Raw genomic sequence first — 23,070 nt, forward strand, 5'->3', positions numbered from 1 at the left:
TTGTACTGTTACAGGAGACGCATCTTGTTGACAGTGAATTTATCCGGTTGCAGAGGTTCTGGGCAGGTAAAGTGGTTGGCTCTCCTGCGAAGGAGGGGAAAGCTGGGGTAGTCATGCTCTTTCACAAGAACTTTTCGGGCACAATGCTTAGCACCCAAACTGACGACGAAGGCAGATGGATCCATACATTATTAGAAGTGGAGGGATCCCAGTATAGTATATATAACCTCTATGGTCCGAATGGGGACAATAAGACGTTCTTTCATGACATAGCAGTGTTACTTCAGGCTGATACAGGCTGATACAGGCTGATAAACTACTGGGTCCCTTTTTGGACTCCCATCACCTGTGCGACCCCTGGTGTCTTATGCATCCGGATAGCAGGGAATTTACCCACTATTTGAACGCACATAGCTCCTGGTCTCGCATAGACTATCTACTGGTTAGTGACATGCTATTAGGTAAATTGTCTCACTCAGATATGCTTGACATGGTAATTTCTGATCACGCCCCTGTACAAATCGACCTCCATGATTCTTTCCCGAAAGGGACTGACTTTTTATGGCGCTTCCCCTCCTATCTCGCCAAGGATGACGGTTTCCTTGAAACCATGAAGGGATGGTGGATAGAGTTTGCTGCCAATAACGCGCAACAAAGGGACAATCTACCACTATACTGGAGCACAGCGAAAGCTGTTATGAGAGGCAATCTTATCAGCTATGTTTCCTCACTACGCAAAAAAGTCTCTCATCATTATGCAGAAGCAAGCAAAAAATTAAGCAAAACATATACTGAATTCTTGAACAACTCCACTGGTCCCTTTATGGAGGCATGGAGGCGGGCTAAACAGGACTTTGACCTTTGGCTGGATAGGAGGGAAAGAATGCACTGGTCCTATTACCAGAACGAGCTATTCAGGTTTGGCAACAAATCGGGTAGGTTACTTGCCAGACTGGCAAAAGGGAAAACTCCTGTATCCAACATAATGGCACTGCGTTCGGATCAGGGACACATAGTCTCTGACCCAAAATTGGTAAATACAGTGTTGAAAAACTTTTATTTCAACCTGTACGGCTCGACCCCCAGATCCCAGGCAGACAGGGACAGTTTTTGGCTACTCTTAGGTTGCCCTCCCTCATGCCAGAGTAATTGGAATGCTTGAACGCAGATGTGACGGAGCAGAAAGTGAGGGCAACTATAAAACTGCTGCATAATGGCAAGGCCCCAGGCCCGGATGGGTATTCGAGGGAGTTCTATAAGGCTCTCCTGGATTCCGTAACGCCGGTGCTTACTGAGCTGTTCAATCACATCTTGCACACTGGGGAACTGCCATCTCACTCTAATATAGCTCACATTAAATTGCTGCTAAAATCTGGCAAGGACCCCCTGGATCCCAACTCATATAGACCGATCTCACTGATAGATCAAGATGTCAAAATCCTGTCAAAATTAATGGCAGAAAGGCTTAGTGCCTACATGGGTGATCTGGTGGGTCCTTCTCAGGTAGGGTTCATAAAAAACAGATCTGCAGTTGCCAACATAAGGAAAGTCTTAACGGTCCTGGATTGGACACGTCTTCACCCCCAGCCAGCCCAGTCCCCTATCCTTTTAGCACTAGATGCCGAAAAGGCCTTTGATAGCGTGGACTGGGACTGGCTGGGGGAAGTACTGAACAAATTTGGAGTAAGAGGCCAGTTCCGTACCTTCTTGAATGCCATTTACTCTAATCCCACAGCACAAATACATACCTCAGGCTTTTTGTCCGAGCAATTCCAGTTGTTCAGGGGCACTCGCCAGGGGTGTCCCTTATCGCCTCTTTTATTTGATTTGGCACTGGAGCCCCTGGCGAGATCTTTGGAGGAGACTGATATCTATAAAGGGATCATGGTGGGGCGGACCGAATTAAAACTCGCCCTTTTTGCAGATGACACCTTGTTGTTTTTAGCAGACCCCAAGGCTCATTTAGGGCCACTGATGACTTTCATAGCTCATTATGGTTCCATCTCCGGATATCGCATCAACTCCACAAAGAGTGAGATCTTGGAACTGGGGAAAAAGGTACCCGCACACATTTGGGTCTCACAGGGACTAGGCCTTCACTCGGTAAAACCGTATCTAACATACTTGGGCATAAAAATTGGGAAGGAACCTAGCTCTTTATACACTCTAAATTATCCGCCACTTCTAGACAAAATAATTGGCGAATTGCGAAGATGGATCCATCTGCCTTTGTCCTTCATGGGGCGTTGCCACCTCATAAAAATGATGAGTTTCTCCAAGCTCCTATACCCCATGCAGACGGTCCCCATCTTACTGAAACACTCTGATGTCCGTCGTCTCAACACTGAATTTACAAAATTTATATGGCAAGGAAAAAGGCCCCGAATTGCATTACAAAAGCTAATGCTCCCCCGAATGGGGGGTAGGGTTTCCTAATATTAGAGGCTATAACTTAACTTGCTTATTTCGACACGTATTTGACTGGATACATGCCACCAGCCAGTTTTTTAACACACAACTGGAGTCGGAATTGGTGGCCCCCTGGAGCCTGATGGCATGTCTCCATTCAAAGGTGGCTTCTCTCCCTCTCCCTATAAAGGGATCTCTGGTCATTAGAGACACCGTAATTGCCTGGAGGGAAATTAGAAAGCTATTTAATCTTCCCTACTTAATAACCAAAAATCTCTCACTGTGGGATCATCCCGATTTCCCCCAAGGCAGAGAGGACCGTCAGTATGCGATATGGAGGGACAAAGGCATCAATACCGCGTGACATCTTATGAATATCTCGGAAAAAAGGTGGATGACTACCACTGAAATTCGTGACACATATGACTTACCTGCTACGCACTTCCTCCAAATTTTAAAAATATATCCTCTTTTTGTAAAAGCAGGTTAAGGAATATAACAAGGGAAGCAGTCACTACCACTTTTGATGATATCATAGGCTCACGGCCCAGACAGATCTCATTGTCGGAACTGTATGGAACATTACGCACAGATTTCTTGAAAATATCTGCCTCCTCTGTTTTTTCCAAATGGATTGATATTGTTCATGATCCTGATATTGGTGACAAAATTAGGCAGGGGTTGCAGAAAGTCAGAACATGTGTGGTTAATGAGAGATGAAGGGAGACCTATTTTAGAATAATCCATCGGGCAATTTATGGTTTCAACTTCCCAGCCTCTCCACATTTCCCAGACCGCATTACTGCATGCCCCAAATGTAATGAGAGCGCCACTGACCTCTGGCATGGACTATGGTCCTGTCCAAAATCACAAGAGTATTGGCAGCAAATTATGCTGTACATTAATGCTCACTGGAAAATTGAGCAGAAGGCTAAACCACAATCTATGATTTTCCATTCTATTGACCCCGCAGAAGGGGTGAGTGCACCGGTGACTAGTATTCCTATTATAGTCCATGTGGTCCTGTTGACAGCTAAGAGGCTTCTGCTCAACCACTGGCTACAACCAGATATCCCAGCTACCGCTGAACTGGTTAATCAGCTCAAAATCCTACTGGGTATTGACAGAGTGGAAACGGAACGCCATAAGGAAAAAGGTGCTGCAGTCTTCTTTAAAAAGTGGAGGACATTTATTCAGAACCATAACACGACCACAGAAATCCATGACATAATGCGGCTGTTTAGTTACACTGCCTGGTATCTAAAGGCAGATCTCGCGGGCTCTTTAGGCCCGTTACGCTTGCCTCCCCGTAGACCTGCAAGGGATGCAAGTGTTGTTCATGTGCCGACACCTCCAGACTTGGATGGAGTTTAGACAGGAGGACTCAGAGGCGCTCTCATAGGAGTGACAATGAATTGTTCCTGGTAGAATCAACAATAATCTTTATCAAGATATATGGTTATGAATAGGAGGTTGTCCTCCCCCCCCCTTCCCGTTACCTCATTCCTTTTGTACTTCCCCTATACTCACCTCTCTCCCCCCCTTCCTTCTGTGTACTTCCCCAGCCTGTGTTAAATGTAATTTAAATGTGGAGCCTTTTACTATAGCACTTCTGCTGCAGGGTCTCAGACCCTGCCTTGCCCATGTTGGGCGGTTGAATATACACTAGCCATTTTAAAGGGACAAGCCATTTGAACTTGATATGTTCACTTTGGAACACTGCTTTCTATAGTGTATGGAACATTTGTTTATTTGTATTGTTTATTATATAAATCAAAATTGCTAAATCTAATAAAAAGAATTGTAAAAAAAATAAAAAAATAAAAAGATAACCCTTTCACTTACAGAGTTGCTATGTAGTTGTAAGTCCAAGCCAGGGTTGGATTCAAAAAGAATAACAAAAATAAAGAAAAAAGTTCACACTGCATTGTTGCCCTATTTCACGTGATCAAACACGTCTTTGTGTATGTTAAAAAAATAAAAATGTTAAAAAAAATCCCTTTTGATAATTATTTTTAAAATTAAGTCAATGGAAAACAGATCTTGCAGTATGGCATACAACAGCATCAGTTTTTTTCCTTTAAATGTATATGTTAAACAGTGTTACCCTAAGGCAATACTGGGATAATCAAATGAAATATTCTACTCTCATGAGTTATCAGTTTGAAAATCTAAATAAAGCCTATTGCCTTAGCTCATCTCAGACATATTAGATCAGTGAGCAGGTGCCAAGAAACCGGAATCCTTCTAATAAGATACACGTACATAAAGAGGGGAAGATATGCATTAATTATATATTCAATTTCCAGACATCACATAGCGATGGATGGGGAGAGGAAGCAACTTCCTTTCTGCCATCTCCGACTGAGAGACAAGGCTCTGCGTGTAAGCAGTGAAGGAGGGGTCCAGCCTCCCATCTGTATTTATAGGGAGAAAATCCTGATTCATATGCATGCCCCATAACACCTGGTGGATATGAGTATAGGAATAAGAACACATTCAGGCAGCAGTATTTATACAAGCCAGCATCCATCCAACAGAAGACTATAACCAAGCAGAGGTGCTTGCTTTAATAGGTGTACTCTATCCTTAGGCTATGTTCACACAAAGTAAAAGTACAGCCATTGTTGCCAACGGCAACAATGGCCGTACTTTGTACGGTGTGGAACACTGCCTATTCTTGTATGGGATCCTGGCCGGAGCGTATACAAATCGTATACGCTCCCGCCAGGATCCCATGCGGCACCGCAAAGAACTGACATGTCAGTTTTCTGCGGCTGCAATTCAGTGAATTGCGGCCGCAGAAAACTGTCAGTTCACACAATGAAGCGAGCGACTCCGGCCACTTGCTTCATTGCGTGCTATGGGAAGTTCTGGTGCGGTCGCTCGCTGATGCGCTCGCTGAATGTCACGGAACGGCCGGTCTCTTACGTAGTGGGAACATAGCCTTAAGCTTCAAGGAAAGTTGTCATTTGCACTTGAAGCAAACCATTTCATTGTGGTGCTCTTTGTGAAACACTTGCATTAACTCCAGATCTGCTGTGACATTATTACACATGGATATATTATCTTTTATTAGTTTTACACAGGGTAAAATCACTATTCTGTATTCAGATGGCTCCATAACAATTTTACAAGTGCAACAATAACTCAATGATAAGTCAATGATCTAACTAGCCATAGTATTCCACAGTGCTATTAAATATAACACCAGTTATATATTTTCTTCATACAACACTAACATATTTTTTACAGTCAGACCAGCAGACTAGCACAGATCTTATAAGTAACAAATACTGTTACCACAGATAAAACCTTCTAGACGAATCGGAACCTAGAAGATGCACAGTATCTTAGTAAATCCAAGCATTATTATGTGACTGCCAACAACACACAGCGTTTATCCCTACACAGCTTTTGCATTGTAAGAGACACTTCCTCCAACTCTGGGTACCATTGAAGCGGTTTCCATGGTAACACGTGTAATTACTGTACGCATTCAAGCAGGCGGAGGTAGACTAAAACAGAGGAGAATGCTCCCTGAGGTGTCTTACAGTAACTAAGTGAATGGGTCATCCCCACCTACCATAAAGCTATTTTTGATTTGCTGTTTATCCTACTTTTAAACTACACGACTGGGGGGACATTAACTATGAGAGCAGAACTTATGAGTGATACAGATGTAGAGATAGCACCTTTATAGATGAATTTTAGGGAGTGCTAAACCCTGATCATACAGTGTTGGACTTGCAAGACCTCAGTAGGCAAGAAGAACAAGAAGAAGTACAGGGAAATCCCAAATCAGACCATTAAGAATGATCTGAGGTCAGGTCAAATTTAGTATTGGCACCTCATGGTATCACCCCTCCCCTCCTTCATGTCCTTCATTATTTTAGACTGGTCTTATGGTCATGTTTATTACATAATATTTAGTTCTTCATACTATGTGGTTTATTTCATGAGTTGTCAATAGTTGTATATTCCTGAGATAGAGCCCCCCCCCTCCAGTCCTTCTTGTTGGAAAATGTTGATTGGTTAAACCAGGGATGGGGAACCTTTGGCCCTCCAGCTTTTGTGAAACTACGATTACCATCCTGCCTGGACAGCCCTTTAGCTTTAGGATGGGAATTGTAGTTTCACAACAGCTGGAGACCGAAGGTTCCCCATCCCTGGGTTAAACGGGGACGTTGCCTAATGGCGTGTGTAGGTGACAAGCAGGGGCGGTCTTGGCATTTCACACCCCTGTGTGCTACCCCAGTAGTATATAGACCCCCTGTGTGCTACCCCAGTAGTATATAGACCCCCTGTGTGCTCCCCCAGAAGTATATAAACCCCCTGTGTTCTCCCCCAGTAGTATATAGCCCCCCTGTGTTCTCCCCCACTTGGATATAGACCTCCTGTGTGCTCCCCCAGTTGTTTATAGACCCCATTATGCTGCCCCAAGTAGTATATAGACCCCCTGTGTGCTGACTCAAGTAGTATATAGACCCCTCTGTGAAGCTCCAGTAGTCTATAGCCCCCCTGTGTGGTCCCCCAGTTATATATAGCCCCCCTGTGTCTTCCCCGTTATATAGCCCCACTGTGTGCTCCCCCCATTTATATAGACCCCGCTGTGCGCTCCCCCAGTTACACAGGCCCCTGTGTGCTCCCACTCCCATATAGTATATAACACAATAAAACAAACACTTATACTCACCTGGGTCCGGGCGTCTCCTCTTCTCTTCACTCTTGTGGCCGCGCTCCCCTTGTCCTAGCGCCGATGCTCCAGTGATGTCACTGGAGCACCGACACCACAAGGACAGAGCGGCCACTTGTGACCGCAGGGAAAACACTTCCTGCGGCCACAAGAGTGACTGACAGGAAGGGAGCCAATGGCTCCCACCCTGTCAGTGCTGCTGCTGCATGTAACCAGGGCTGTGGAGTCGGAGTCTGAGTCGGAGCTAGTTTTGGCTGAAGTCGGAGTCGGAGTTGGAGTCGGAGCTAGTTTTGGCTGGAGTCGGAGTTGGAGTCGGGAAAAAAATGTTCCGACTCCAGCTTTAAAAAAATCTTTAATCAATTTAGAATTGAGTTTTGATATGAATTTTATAAGTTTTGCTCATCAATATATTTTAAGCAACATTCTAATAGATCACTGGCTCTATTACATAAGGGTGGTCAGGGAAAAGTTGTCAGCCACTATTTAGCAGTTTGTTTCTGAGCTGGAAGAATCCATTGTGTGGGGGGAGATCTGTGCTTTTCTCTTCCTGGATGCTAGATGATTGTATTTCAGCAGTAGTGTAATATGAAGATATCCTGTGTAATATAGAGGAGAAGGTGAAGACATAAGTAGTGTAGCAGTAACCTCAGTCCTCAGTGTGGTGTTTTCTCTCTGGTAGAAGATTGTGTGTTTTTCTTCAGTGTTCTATGGCAGCAGCTGTGTGTGTGTGCGCTATGGCTGCAGCAGGCTGTCTGTGTGTAAGTGTGTGTGTGTATATGTATGTATGTATGTGTGCTATGGCTGCAGCATGCTGTGTGTGTGTGTGTGTGCTATGGCTGCAGCAGGCTGTGTGTGTGTGCTATGGCTGCAGCAGGCTGTGTGTGTGTGTGTGTGTGCTATGGCTGCAGCAGGCTGTGTGTGTGTGTGTGTGCGCTATGGCTGCAGCAGGCTGTGTGTGTGTGCTATGGCTGCAGCAGGCTGTGTGTGTGTGCTATGTTTGCAGCAGGCTGTGTGTGTGTGTTATTGCTTGCCCCCACAGTGACCCTCAACATCACTATGTGTGACTCTATCAGTATGGCTGACCCCTCTGTATCACAGGGATTTGGCAGTGTTAGCAGTGTTTCTTTGTGTATGGTGAATATTAGTTAGAAACATCGAAGATTGTCAGCAGGAAAAACCACCTCCTCCATCTAGTCTAGTTGTGAGTTGTTCAGGACATGGAGGCTGGAGACTGGATGAATCCTCTGCACACACAGGAGAAGCTGCTTTATACACAGTATTCCTTTATTCACTCAGAAGTTGCACCAGGATCATGTAGGACATTAGGGAGAAGCTGCTGAACCAGTGTGATAAATAACTCCCCTGGTATCTGACCAGCCATTTATGAAGGAGCAGGAGTCGGAGTCAGAGTCAGGAGTCGGAGCCGGTCCTGATAAAATTCAGGAGTCGGAGTCGGGAGTCGGTCCTGATAAAATTCAAGAGTCAGAGTCGGAGTTGGAGTCAGAGCTGCGGCTTACCGACTGCACAGCCCTGCATGTAACTTTGAGCGCTCATTACGAGTGCTCATAGTTACAGTTCAGATCACAGCAGCGAGCGGGGCAGCGGCCCTGTCTAGTGGTCTTGAGCACAAGAGAAGAGCGGGGCAAGGGGGCCCCCCTGGATGTTGGGGGCCCCAAGCGATTGCTTGGGGTGCTTGGTGCCAAAGACTGCTACTGGTGACAAGCAGGTATCTATGGAATCTCCAAGGGGAAGACTTTGTTGTGATTGGCTGAGGCTATTCTGCCATGAGTAGCAGCACATGCTAATTGGATGACTGCCTTTTAGAGCGGGAGTTTCTAATATAAAAAGGGGCTTAAGCACTGTGATTCTTCAGTCCAATCACACCACTACTGGGGAGAGGATCTGCACGCCCTGCCCTCCTGCCCATTTCTTATGCAATGAACTGTTACTGTCATGCTTTTTATTATAGGGGAAGTCGCCGACCTAGGCTGGGCAAAGGATTCAACTGATGTGCTAGTTTTATGAATTATGTGATGCTAATATATGTTTAGTGGCCAGTATTTTATCCCTTAATAAAAATACACAGCCACTATTTATGTTTGTTCTAATAATTAATACCTGCTTGGGTTTGGTTGGGTGATAGGTACTATACAATGACACCATGCTCAGATGATCAACCTCCGTACCCACACCTATCTTCAGATCGTCCCCCAGCTCCCTTGTTATGAATACAGCCATGGGTATGGCACAAGACTGGCAGCTCTATCTATTACTATGGAGCTGCCGAAAAGAGGCAAGTGCTGACAGCTGCATTTAAATGGCTTACCATACATGTTATTGGTGGTCCAGTGGCTATATTGGTCCCTCACAGCAAGATCATGGGGAGCTGATCCGTTATACAGGCAGCACGGGTCCTTTCTATTTTTTTATTTAAAAAAATAATAAACAAAAAATTCACCTATTGTTGTTTTTGGAATCACCCAAACTATGACATTTTTACATTCCTGACTTTCCACGGTAATAAGCGTAAGTGCAAAAACCTGCAAAGGGCAAATTTGATTTTTGGTCACATCACATCCCAGAAAAAAGTTATCAAAAAAGTTATCAAGTTATCTAGCGATTGTTTATGCATGTGGCCCAGCCGCACAATTGGTTGAGTTAAAGCTCTGTGAACGAGTGCAGAACCTATTGATACTGCTGCCAATCGGATAGTGTAAATAAATCCTAAGAAAGAGGGAGGTGCCTTCTGCTTTCTCTTCAGCCTAGCACACCAAAAGCCTCTCCCTGCAACAAACAAGTATTTTAGAACTACATGGGGGCACCTGGAGATAACTCACTGACTCTAGCAAAGCACCTAGTCATGCCAGTAAACTCACCAATCCTAATTTGCCCTAGACTCAGCTGGTTTGGGCCTTAAAGCTCAGTTGTTTTTTGTTTGTTTTTTTAATTTGACCTGTCTCACTTTATGTGTAATGCTTTTACTTATCCATGCACTCCTGTGAATTAGGGGGTCTTCTATTTATTAGGGTGTTTGTCATACACAATGTTGGGTTTGCACAGGGCAGTTTCTAGGTCATTTTGACAACAGGGTGACTCTTGATAAAAGCAGTGTGAGTATTACGGGATAGAGCAGTTTTGCACCCCTACCAAATATTGTTGAACTACTGAATATTGTTGTTCTACTGAATACAAAAATGTCATTCAGCCCTGGGTTTGCATAAGAGTTGAGGTGCTAAAAATAACAAATCCCCCAAAAGACCCCATTGTAGAGACTACACCCCTCGAGAAATGAATGTAGGGGAGGGAGGGAATGCCTGGAGGTGGCTTGTCTACTATATGGAGGCACAGAGTGACCTGACTACTATTTGGAGACACATAGTGGACATAACGGTTTATATGGGGGCACAGAAGGGGCACTGATACTGTGTAAAGCAATACACTGGGGAGTTTGTATAAAGATTAGGATAATACTGAACCAAAATACCTAAAATATTAGTCTGGCACATTCTGCCTAAGCAAGTTATGACCAGAGAAGTCTTCATGATGGCCTGAGCCAGGCAAAGAAAAGGAACAGCTCTGATTAACAAAAATGTCTTGTATACAGGTATTTGACGTGCACCGACCCAAAGGGGCAGAGACAATGTGGCACACGCACCAGGCAACTGAATCACTACAAAAGACAGGGACAGGAGCACAAGCGAACACTGAATGAGAGCTGCGGCCAGAGAGTGAGGTAAACGAGCTGGCAGGAGCATGGACTGCACGCGCAGCCTTGACAATATCCCCCCCCCCCCCCATTTGGCCTGCCCTGGCCTGTATGAAATTTTTAGAAAGATCCTGATCCACGATGTTAGGCTGACTAGGATCTCTCCTCAGAACCAAACCTTTCCCATCGACCAGAAAGTAAAGTTTTCCCTGGACTGTCTTCATGGCAAGAATGTCCTAACAGCAAAAACATTTATGGTGTCCACTTGAGGAGATGGAGAAATAAGCCAATAAGAAATAAGCTTGAATCAAGATGATTATAGAGAATTCTGCTTAAGGTAACAAACTGGCTCAATCATCCTGTGGAGCTGACACAAGATGGCATTAATAACATCCCAGGATCTGATTCACCTTCTCCACCTGACCATTCGACTGGGGATGATATGCAGAGGAAAAGCCCAACTTCACTTGTAGGTGGTGGCAGAGGCACGCCAGAATTTAGAGACAAATTGAGTTCCTTGATTTAAGGTGATGTTGAGAGGTAATCCATGCACGAAAGGCGTGTTGGAAGAAGAGACTGGCCAGCTAAGGTGCAGAGGGAAGCCCAGTGAGAGGAAGGAAATGAGACTCTTTAAAATGAGATCTTTGAGAACTGGTCAGTGACCACCCAAATGACTGAATTGCTCACTGATGAGGGAAGGTCTCTAATAAAGTCCACAGCAATATGAAGCCAGGAAGTATCTGGAGCAGGCAAGGGTAGGAGTAGTCATGCAGGTTTTTGCCGTGAAGGGTTATTGGGAGCACACAAGGAACATGAAAACTTAAAACTGTTAACGCCCTTAAACTAGGTTGGCCATCAGAAATAATGGGAGATTAGGTGAGTGGATTTGCATATGCCAGAGTGCCCCGCTGGGCTGTCTGAAGGTACAAGAAATTCTTGTGGTCAGTAAAGATGTTGATAGAATGTCTAGCACCCACCAGAATATAATGCCACTCTTCAAGTGCCAGTTTGATTGCCAAGAGTTCACGATTCCCAGTAGTGTAGTCCCTCTCTGTTGGAGAAAAGGTCTTAGAGAAGAAACCACAAGTTCAGATCTTACCCCCAGCATCCTTTTGGGTAAGAGATGCCCCAGCACCTACCGAAGACACATCCACCCCCAAGGAAGAAAGCTTAGCAGAATCTGGGCGTGACAGGATGGGAGCCAAGGCAAATGCTGATACCTATGATTTGGAGTGGGGGGCAGGATACACTGCAAAAATCCTGCCGGCTGGGGGCGTCAGTTCAGGCGCCAGCAAGCGATGGTCTTCTTCCACCTCAGCATCTGTCTGCATTGTAAGTGTATGCAGCCAAAGGCCGAGCCGGAAGAGCACCCAAACGGACAGTCCGCCGGCAGGATTTTTGCAGCGTATCCTGCCACCCACTTCAAATGATGGGTACCCTTTGAAGGTGACAGAAAGCCTCTTCTGCCACTGGAGACCATGACCTTGGGTTGCCATTCTTTCAGGTAAATGCTACTATAGGTGTTACTACTGTGCAATAATGTGGAATAAACTGACAATAGAAGTTGGCAAAACCTAAAAAAAGAATTGCCCAGAGGCCGATGGGACGAGGCCATTGTAGAACAGCTAAAAGCTTAGCTGGATCCATTAGAAGGCCTTTGTCAGAGACAATAAGACAATATAGCTGAGGAAAGAAAGACCGGACTGATAAAACAGACATTTTTCTGGTTTGGCGTAGAGGTGATTCTCTCTAAGATGCTTGAGGACCAAACATTGTTGATATAAGGGTCCAAGTTGTGAGAGAAGATGCTCCGGAACTAAGACAGGAAGACTTGAAGGTCAGAGGTGACAGGATCATCCTGATTCCACAGAGATGTAGCCTACAACAATGCTTTTCCAGAAAGAAGGCTGATAACAAACGCGACATTGGACATCTCTGTGATGAATTGGTTAGCCATTAGTTCAATGTGCATGGTTCACTGCATCACAAAGCCTCTGCATAACTTGGGATCCCCTTTATATTTGGAGGAAAGTGCCAGGCAAAGATTAGGCCCCAGGGTAGACTCTGTAGGCTCTGGTGGAGATAGAGGTGTAGGAGGGGACTGCGGAGCCACAAGAAGCTGCTGTATGATAGCGGAAGAGCTGTTGCATCTGCTGGGATTGCTGTGCAGTCTGTTGACTCTGCTGAGCGACCACTCTAAAAAATGTCACAAATATCTTGCACCTTTCTGGGATCCATGGTCAGATCTTACTGTAATGGCTGGAGTACAGTGGATCCGCTGAACCTCCACAAGTGATGGTGGTAAGCCGTACCACAAAGCAGAGTCTAAGGGGCCAGTGGTCTTCACAAGAGTTCGTCGCAAGGCAGGATGTACTTGCTACGGGAGGTGACCCCCAGGTCTTTAGCCCTGGCACAACATGCTTGTTTATGTGGCAAGGTGAGGCGAGGTAGAGAAACAAGGCAATAATAACGTGGTTGGGGACAAGCAGCAGACAGGAACGGAGTCAAGGATGTAAGCAAGAAGAACTGGTACTCTGTAACAAGACTTCAGACAAGGAACACTCTTTTAGGCTAAGAGCACTAACGATCCGGTAACATGGAGCAGGAAAAGTAAAGCTTTCTTGGGAGCCAGGGAAAGGAAAAAACAATAATCGGAGCACTGGCCTTTTAAGACATAGCAGAGACAGAGTGGTGCACAGACACGGCACCCGAATCAATACAAAAGACAGGGGCAGAAGTACAAGCGGGGACTGAAGAGCCATGGCCAGGGAATGAGGCGGGCAAGCGAGCAGTCAGGAGCACAGACTAAATGTGCGGATAGATATTAAAAGGGAACAGCAATTAAAAGAACACACCATTAGTGGCTCCCCAATGTTTTGTTGCATCCGCAGAATAATCAGGGTTTTCATATACACTGGCAAAGGACATTTATTTAAAAAAAAAAAAACACTTCTGGTCTTCTGTTCTTTTAAATCTATTCTTGGCCTAGGATTTAAGAATGGCATCTAAGAACCTGAACATTAGAACAAACCATAACAGTAATAGCCAAGTGCAAATAACAATCATAATGTCATTCTATTTTAAGAGACAATTATTTCCAAATTCTCCTTAAAGTTTTTAAGCTTTCCAGTGGGTATCAGGTGGAGGTCAGAAAATGATAAACTCAGAAAATGCCTGGGTATTTTGTGTAAAGTACTTTATGGGTATTTTCTGACTACACTCCTGCATTTTTGAATACTACACATGATCATTGTAGCGCTTCTCCTGGTCCTGACTCATGGATAACTTCTGACTCTAATCCCATTCCTTGGTTTGATTCATCCTGTTTGCTCTGTTTCTGACCATGCCACAGTTCCAGCAGCACTACTGCCTGTAGCCTTTGACTGTTCAGAGAACCACAACCTGGGAATCATTCTGCAACACCTCTTTGCAGGGTAGAAGGGTGAATCACAGCTCAATGTGTCCATCAATTACGCGACTGCCTTCTCTTTGAGCGCGGAAATGACCTAGGAAACACGGGACATCATGTGTTTAGACTCTTTGAGAAAAAAAAAAGAGTCTAATCTTGGGAAGAGCCATGTTTTTCATGATAAAAAAATGTAAATTGCAAATATGCTTTATATCACATCTACTGTTGATTTGGATTTTAAAAGTTATAATGACAGTGACACTAAAACATAAACTTTTAAACATTAAGTCATTTTCTGTAGACACATTCCCTTTAAATTCTACATCTAGTCTAGTCTCCACTTATTTTGTGGCTTAGAGAGTTCACATGCCAATACATGACTAAAACAATTTGAACTAAACATTGTTTGATACAATCCATGAACGATAAAAGACATGGCACTCACCCCTCTTGAAGTAATCTTCTTATTTCTTTATTTCATACAAAAGTTACAAACAGCAGACAGACATGTGAGAGAACGCCTTCAGCGATGCAGCTACAGCTGTTTCATGCCATTACAGCACTTCTTCAAGGCTGCTGTAATGGCATGAAACAGCTGTAGCTGCATCGCTGATGGCGTCTGTCTGCTGCTTGTAACTTTTGTATGAAATAAAGAAATGAGAAGATTACTTCAAGAGGGGTGAGTGCCATGTCGTTTATCTTTGATGGAGTGTATTGAACTGTTGCTGCTTACATAGAATACCACCCTGAAGTGACACATTGTTGAATGTTATACCTCTCAGTTATTCTGAACTGCCACTGCATTGTATCGGATTTGCCAGTAGTGTCGGACTTTCTCATTTGTGTACTAAACATTGTTTGGCTATAACATTAATACCACCCAATATTGTGTAGGTTCAAAACAGCTTGGATTGGCTGAGGATCAAACTCCTACTCTGAATGAATCCTGTGGTGTCTGACTCCAAGGCGTTTGCAGCAGATCCTTTACGTGCTGGAATTTGCAACAAAAGGTCATCAGCTATGAAGCAATATAAAAAAATATATAACTACACGGCCCAGTTGTGCCATTCATGTGCCCATTATGGACATGGGACACCATAAGCACTCTGTATGATTAAGTAGCACCAAATACAGTAAATTTGTAATGGAGTGTTTATTCTGACAACTTTATATTATTGACAACAATACATTTTTTCAGCATGTTGTGCTACAGTAGCTTTCCTGTGGAGTAGCCTTCCGGCATCACGTGCATCATTGAGTCTTTGGATGCCCGTGATCCTGGTACCATTTCACTGGTTGCAATTTTTGATATGTATGACTTCATACTGGACCTCATCTAGCCATAAAAATTTGACCTGCCATTAATTTTAATTTTATGGCAGTTTGATGTATAATAAGCAGCAGAGTGTATGCTTACTGTATGTTTACTGAATATAATCTTTTAGAACAAAATCTATTTTTCCTGTGGAGGAGATCCTATTTCTAGTAAAATATTAATGTGGTCTGAGACTCATGATGCTAATATTGTTTGCTGCACTATTCCCCCAGCCTTGAAATGTACACTGGTAACAGACTGTTATCTTTCCAATTAAAATGCCACTGCTATGCATGTTAGATATGACAGAAATAATTGGTCTGTGGAAACAACAGAGAAAAACGAGAGTGGGTGCCCTTCTTGGTTGAAACTGTATCACTGGTCATCGGAAATAGAGCAGAGTTCCTTAAAGGGAATGCATTCTCGGGAAATAGAGATTTTTTGGTGTTCTTTCTGACATTCAATTTCACTATCTTTAGTTTAAAATAATCCTGAAATCTTACAGTTTTCAGTCTGCCCACTAAGTCTAAGCCAAATAACAAGCTGATGCTTCCAATTTCATAGAGAAACAACACTCTCCTCCTTATCATCACATACAAAATTTATAAAAGGTGACTTGAATATATAGATAAGACAGGATCAGGCCACTTAAAGTAAACGATGATCACAATATTCCTGTTGACTTCTGCAGGGGTCACAAAGCATGCCTAGAATACTCTCCCATAGGAGACAAGGGCTCAGCTCCAGTCTACTGGTTTCTGTACAGAAAAGCATATGTCTAAATGCTATGCATCAATATGGCAGGTCACATTATAATGTACACAAAATTCAATTTAAAAAAATCACTATAAAAAATAAAAACAGATTAGGAAAAGAAAGAACATATTTTAGTATATGTCTCTAATCGGTAAGAGTCTAGAGGAAACATTCCCTCATTCCTTTTAATGATAGCACATCAAGGTTTTATGGTCAATCTTAGAGACCCACAGGCAGTCCTGTGTGTTGCTTTATAGAAGTTATCCCTTCTGTAATAAGTTATGAAATGGGGCAAGTTATTAAAAGTCAGAATGATTGTGGATTCTTATAGACTTATTGAGAAAACAAACCTCCTTGTTAATATAAATGAAAGGCATGGGAAGGTACAGTAGGGGTCACATAGCTCTAGTAATAATTCATAATGTGACTAGGTGCATAAAGCTTTAGATTAGTTTAAATTAGTTGCAGAAGTACCTTTTTTATTGTGCCACAACAGCAACATGCTGAGAGGTGTGCCATGCCATGTAATGCCATGTAAAATCAAAATAAGTTGGAAGGACTGGAAGGCAGGTTACAAATTTAATAGTTATTTTTCAACAAAGTACTTGACTGCAGCAAGTATAGAATGAGAGAAGCTGGCTTGCTGTAGTATAAGGCTGCATTCACATGTTCCGGCAAGTTGTCCCTGCTCACGGATCACGGAAATTTTACAGACCATTGCTTTCTATTGAGCTATTCAGACGTTCTGTGATTTCACGGATCCGTGATCCATTCCGTTTAAAAATAGGACATGTCATAACTCGGAACGGAAGCACAGAACAAATTCCCCATAGAAATCAATGCGATCCGTGTTTTTCTAACGGATGTACACAGATGTGACATCCGTGTTGTTCCGTGAAAAACACGGATGTGATGTAATCAATGGAATTTAAAATGCTGTAAAACAGATCTGTGAAAAAAACGGACACCGATGCAAAAGGGATAAAAAACGGACTGTTTTGCACGGATCACGGAGGTAGCTACCACCACAATCACGGACCGGGAAAATCACTGAACGTGTGAATGCAGCCTTACTTAAGCATTTTTGATCCACTCAATGTAGAATAGAAAATATACTTCCAGAATACCATAAAGGTGAATAATCATGTAACCCACATGTTACAGTCTCTGTACTTCATAACAAGATTGTATCTTCCAATACACAGAAACTTTTTTGTAGATTGTGCCCAAATGGAAGAGCTGATTGTGCCAGCTGGAAGCAGCATCCCACTTTGGAGCAGGAATATGGGCAGTTATTATGTTTATTTATAGCTATAATAACATCATGGAGAGGGATGGGATTTGGGGTGAAAGTATGTATTCACTTCAACGCAAACAAAAGCATCTCAGCCCTTTTTGCTTGTTTCATATTGCCAGCCTGTTTCCATTCATTTTAACACAAAGAAGGGATTAAGGGCCACATGTATCATCCTGCGAACGGATGATTTTCGGCAGAAAGTGCCGATTTGCGTATTTTTTTATATGCAAATGGCCGATTTGCGAATAAAATATTCGCAAATCGGCACTTTCCGCCGAGTACGCCAGGGGGGCGGAAAAGGGGCGTGTAGTGGGCGGAACGGAGGGAGCGGACTCAGAGTCCGCGCGATTTACCATCCGTTCCGCCCAAATATACGCCGAAAACCTACTCCAGTCCTCAGCTGACGTAGGTTTTCGGCGGTGCGCACCGGCGCGCATGGGATTTATGTAGAGGCAGTCCGCCTAAGGGGGGCATTTATTAAGTCCGGCGTTTTTTACGCTGGACTTAAAAATGCCCCCGCAGCTCCGGCGCTACGGAGATTTATGTAGAGGCGGACTGCCTCTACATAAATCCCGTGCGCGCCGGTGCGCACCGCCGAAAACCTACGCCAGCTGAGGACTGGAGTAGGTTTTCGGCGTATATTTGGGCGGAACGGATGGTAAATCGCGCGGACTCTGAGTCCGCGCCCTCCGTTCCGCCCACTACATGCCCCCTTTCCGCCCCCCTGGCGTACTCGGCGGAAAGTGCCGATTTGCGAATATTTTATTCGCAAATCGGCCATTTGCGTACAAAAAAATACGCAAATCGGCACTTTCCGCCGAAAATCATCCGTTCGCAGGATGATACATGTGGCCCTAAGTGTTTAAATGAAATAAGAAAAAAGCATGCTTTTGCTATTAGGGTATCATGAACAGACTGCTGTTGGCAGATCTTCTCTTTGCTTCTTCATGTTCTGCTGTGAATAAACTATGCAGATAAATACATAAACTAGGCAGAAACAAAACTCTGTAGTTCAGTAGAGCTAGTCTGAAGCAGAAACTACATGAAGAATGAACATGTTGCATAGTATATTATCTGCAGCATTATTTGCAGAGATATTTCTGGAGCATGTAACTGCAACATAAAAAATAAACACAGGCAACAATTTACAAAGCAAAATGCTGCAGAATTTTGGCTCAAACTGCTCACAGATTTATTATGTGTCTGTATTATGTTTTAGACAGTATTTGTGCATTACTTGCATCTAGAAAAGGGACATGGCTCAGAGGAGTCTTAAAATATGTCGGATTGATGGTGTGTGTTTGCATTTCAGCATTTTTGAAAAACCTCTACTATGTGAACATACCCTAAAGTTAGGACAGCCTCTCACAACACCTCTGATGATGAACTGACCTAGCCCTACTATGGTATGTATTGGAACTATTTGAAGTCAATGGCCCATCTGTGAATACATAAGTGAACCAGGTGATTTGGAGGGAAAGCTATTTTTTGTTGCAGCTTTCTACTAAGGTTAATAAAGGGTGCCCGGAGTGAGGACCTCCAATACATCTATATACCCTAAAAGCAGACAACTTATTTAAAGCGAATATGTCAGATGCAAATTACATTCCAAACTGCTGACAGTGTTAGGGTCCTATCGCAAACTAGATTGTTTATCGTTAACCTGAAATTGTTCACCATATTACACAGAATGATAGTCGTTAGTTACGATCGTTATTGCGATTGTTACTATGGTCGTTTATTCCTTCTGATCCTAGAAAAACAATGAACAATGCGCAATTACTCTGAACGTTAATGAAAAAATGCGGAACTTGAGCGAACAAATGTGGAATTACAGCGAACGATTAACAATAATTTTAGGTTCAGATCAATGACATTCGAACAATTTTTCGATCGGTGCCTGTAATTCCACAGAACAATTATCATTTAAATTCTAACAATATAACGATTTTTGCACAATAATCGGCCCGTGTAATAGGGCCCTTAGATAGCTGCTAGGTCAAAGAGACACATGGTTCATTTTATATATCTATCTGTGCTTCCAGAACATACTAAAAATAATTTTATTCTTCAGTGAAAAGAGGGAGGTGGTGTTACAGCCCTCAGGAGAGCAGGAGCTTGGGAAAACCTACATTCTGGAAGCACAGCTGGTACCATGTGTCTTCTTGACCTAACAGCTATCTAACAGTGTCAGCAGTTTGGAACGTTATTGCAGCTGACAGATTTACTTTAAAGGGAATCAATCACGCAGAAAATCACCCTAATGATAAGGAAACATGCTGGCACATCACCCAGCACAGTTCCCAAACATCCCCCTGTACCCTCCGTGCCCCCCTCTATTAGACCGTATTCTTACTTTTATGATGTCCCGTGCTGTATGTAAATGCCAGACAATTAGTCCCGGTGGGTGGTCCTGGGTGGTGGAATAGCTGTAATCAAGCCCAGAGGGGCATGATTGAAAGACCTGCGTTCTGCCAACGTCACCCGCGGCCTGCGTTCCACGGCGGTGGCATGCCAATGTCTTTAGGATGACGCGCATGCGCAGTGCATCAGAATCTTCTCCCGCCGTACAGCACATGTGCAGCGTGCTAAAGACGTTGCCGCGCCGCCGACGTGTAACGCAGGCCCCCGGTGACGTTGGCAGAACGCAGGTCTTTCAATCACGCCCCTCTGGGCGTGATTACAGCTATTCCACCGCCCAGGACCGTGACTAGATGCGCCCAGGACTGCCCACCGTGACTACTTGCCCGGCATTTACATACAGCGCGGGACATCATAAAAGTAAGAATACGGTCTAATTGAGGGGGCAAGAAGGGTACAGGGGGATGTTTGGGAAGCGTGCTGGGTGATGTGCCAGCACGTTTCCTTATCATTAGGGTGATTTTTTTGCATGATTGGTTCCCTTTAATACTCACTGTAGCCTCTTTGTTAGCACTTAGTACAAGTATTGGGTATTTATGTGTTCATATCTATTTAGCTGTTCAAGTATTAGGTAGTTTAGCAGCAAGGTTTAATCATATCCATAATTAGAATAAAAAATAAACCTTGTCATGCATAATGTATTGCCTGTATGCATATAAAAATGTCTGTGTGGTTACTATAAGGATGACACCAGGTTCACTTACACAGACACCATAACGTTTGTATGCCAGAAAAAGCATGAAACAGCCTTAACCCACATATGCTTGCAATGAATTGCAGAGCTCCCACCAGTGAATACTAACAAGTCCTCAAAAACCCTGGTTTATATTCTGCTTTTTGGTAAAATGTAACTTAAAATGCTGCCCAGCGGGGTATACCAATTGACTAAGATCATCTATGGATCATCTGGGGTTGTCAGCCTAGCTGCCATCAGAATGCAATGTTAACCTTACTGTGTGATGGCCTTTGGCTGAAAGCCACTATTCTGTTCACTGAGCAGATTGGAAATGTGTTCTGACACAATATTAAGGTGAGGAGTCCTCTCTTAATTTGGAGCTTTACTTTTTTCCCTACATACATGCATAGTTGCCAACAATTAAAAAATTTTTGGTGTGGTCTGTGGGGCGTGCTCTACTGTGGGTGTGTTTTGCAGGGGTGTTGCTCATCATCTGGATTAACTTTTTAAATGAATTTTCCCTATATTGTTTTCATTGTATGGACCTTACAGTTAGAACCATACACATGAGTACAAGATGCTGGAAAGCTGGGTGATTCCCATCATACTGAGTATAGGATGCTGAGAAAGCTGGGTGACCTTCATTACACTCATTATAAGATGCTGGAAAGCTGGATGACCTCCATCATACTGAGTATAGGATGCTGAGAAAGCTGGGTGACCTTCATTACACTCATTATAAGATGCTGGAAAGCTGGATGACCTCCATCATACTGAGTATAGGATGCTGGAAAGCTGGGTGACCACATCATACTGAGTATAGGATGCTGGGAAAGCTAGAGTTTCTGCATTTTCACCATCCTTTTTTACCACAGTTGCTGTCAAAATCCCCACCACCAAATCCCCTCTGTAGGTTAACCCATTCCTCCTTTAGAATAATCCTCCTCATGTGGGTATCCTCCCATTAGTAAAAACAATAAAAGAACAACAAACACACATACTTACCTAGTTCCCTTCAGTACCCCATCTTCTCTTTTTTTCAGGCTCTGCTAACCACTCCAGTGACGTTCCTGACTGGTCCTGGAGCTGAGAGGAGGGAGCGGCCTCTAGTGGCTGGAGGCACAATACAGCCTACTGCCTAAAGCAGTTTGCATTTAACTATAATCCTCATTAGGAGTGCACATAGTTAAAAGCATAGAGTGGTTGGCACAAGGGGCAGGGCTTGATGTCACACAGACAGGGCTTGCCAGGACATACCTGGGACATTAATTTGCCGGAACTGTCAGCTCAAAACCGGGACAGTCCTGGAAAATCCAGGACTGTTGGCAACTTTGTACATGTTATACTTGCCCACAGAAGTTGGTATTTGATTGTTTAACTCAGTGCTTCTCAAACTTTTTCCATTGGAGCCTCGTCAAAGAGACATAATGATGCCTCGGCCTTATCAGACCAAGAGGATGCTGGGGCCTCACTATCTATGGCGGAAGTCCATTCAAATATGAAAACTATTGCTCAGTCTACCCTTCATTTGTCTCCTAATCTCTGTATGACATTAAAAAAAAAGTACAAAACCAGTCAATAATGTTCCTAAACTAGAGATTGTTGTAGCCAGGGATAAGACAGCACAGACTGCACAGGGATGTGCAGCTTATAGTCACTTCTGTGAAAACTACCTCCCCAGCTGTGCCTCACCAGCAACTAGGGGGCGCCTCACTGGTGAGGCCCGCCTAGCAGTTTGAGAAGCACTGGTTTAACTGATTGCCTTATATATTAGCCTGTGGGTCTACTAGTGTCCATGGACCAAAGAAAGTCCAGAAGTTCTTATAAGCCTAGAGCTTCTGGATCCTCCTCTGCTTCAAGTTACCCCAGCACCCTATCACTTGCCCCCACCTACTAGCCTATTTTTACTTTCTTCACTAAGTGGTATACCTGAGCCCTCCCATGTAATGTACGGCCACCACCCCATAATATATCTACAGGGGGGTCTCTTACTGATCAGATCGAATTTATCCAAAATAACTCCGCTACATAGAGAACTGTGCTTTTAGAATATCACTTCTCTTGAGATGGCACATATAAAAAGAGAAATTAATAAGCAGTGAATTTTGAGGCTAATTGAATAAAAAACAAACTAAATGGTATTCAAATGTGAAAATTCAGTGAGACTAAAATAAAATTCTAAAACTTTCGTTTCATGCTTTTCAAGTACACAAAAGGCCTTCCATATTATACTTTTGATAGCTCTGCTTTAAACATGACAGATCTGCATAATCACTTATTATTTGTTCCATGGCTGGTATTACAAAATATGTCCTGAGCCCATCTGTCATGCCTAAAGACATGGTGCAAGGCTCTGAAAAATAGTATTTGAAGTGTTATAAGCTA

At 43.5% G+C, this 23,070-nt stretch overlaps 1 protein-coding gene across 1 annotated transcript in view; it reads right to left on the reverse strand.

Annotated features, from left to right (window-relative positions):
- Nucleotides 1-23,070, reverse strand: part of YJEFN3 (YjeF N-terminal domain containing 3) — a 102,920-nt gene that overhangs the window by 70,527 nt on the left and 9,323 nt on the right. The gene's annotated exons all lie outside the window — the stretch shown is intronic.

This window comes from Dendropsophus ebraccatus, chromosome 3 (assembly GCF_027789765.1).
Source record: "Dendropsophus ebraccatus isolate aDenEbr1 chromosome 3, aDenEbr1.pat, whole genome shotgun sequence".
Lineage (NCBI taxonomy): Eukaryota > Metazoa > Chordata > Amphibia > Anura > Hylidae > Dendropsophus > Dendropsophus ebraccatus.